The sequence below is a fragment of the Rhinoderma darwinii genome, unplaced genomic scaffold (assembly GCF_050947455.1).
Source record: "Rhinoderma darwinii isolate aRhiDar2 unplaced genomic scaffold, aRhiDar2.hap1 Scaffold_535, whole genome shotgun sequence".
NCBI lineage: Eukaryota > Metazoa > Chordata > Amphibia > Anura > Rhinodermatidae > Rhinoderma > Rhinoderma darwinii.
Genome location: NW_027464084.1, coordinates 250698 through 251647, shown reverse-complemented (window position 1 = coordinate 251647; position 950 = coordinate 250698).

The following is a 950-nucleotide window of genomic DNA, read 5'->3' as shown; positions in this document are numbered from 1 at the left end:
TTGCTATGGTGATCCATGTGGTATGTGTATAAGTCTGTCATGTCCTGGACCTGTTGACGGGATATTCGCAGGTGTATAAAACACAAGGGGTGATTCTCCTGCATTATTTGGGATTTGCGTAATGGACCCCGGTATGAGGTGGACGGATTCGCTCCTCTGCAGTGACGCCTGGCATAGAACCCGTTCACACTGGTGGCGATCGCTGTAGATCGCGGCTTTTCCGGTTGGAACGTTAATTTTTACACTTGTCCTCTCTGCCCCCGAGTCACATGACTCACGTACATCCTCCACGCTGCGCCGCTTTCCTTTCACAGTCTCCATTATGAGCTGCCATGTTGGCGCTCTGGTTCCTGGCGCTCTGATTGGGTGAAATGCTCCAGCGGCCAAACAGCGCACAACAAAGGGCAGTATAGCGAGGGACGATGAGGACCAGGATGCTGTTCAGCTCCTTCACTTTACCGTGCGGGGGAGGGGAGGCGACAAATCTGGGGGTCCACAAAATGGAGTTCACAACATTTGTCACAGAGGCCGGAGCTGCAGGTCCGCCTCGCGCAAATCATCGGATGAGGCAGAATAATGCGGGAACGTGACTATTGCGACCAGATGAGAGGAAACGTAGCGGCATAATTACCTCGTCACGTCCGGCCTCTGTCAAATACGCAAAATACGGCTGAAATTACGGAGCGGTTCTCAGGCGAAAAGAGCTCCTGGATTTCGGACGTTTTTGCTCGTACTGGCGTTTTTCATGGCGTCCCATACGGACGTAATTGGAGCTGTTCCTTATTGGAGTCAATCAAAAATGGCTCCAAAAAGGTCCCAAGAAGCGTCCCGCATATAATGTATATAAGTGTCCCGCATATAATGTATATAAGTGTCCCGCATATAATGTATATAAGTGTCCCGCATGTAATGTATATAAGTGTCCCGCATATAATGTATATAAGTGTCCC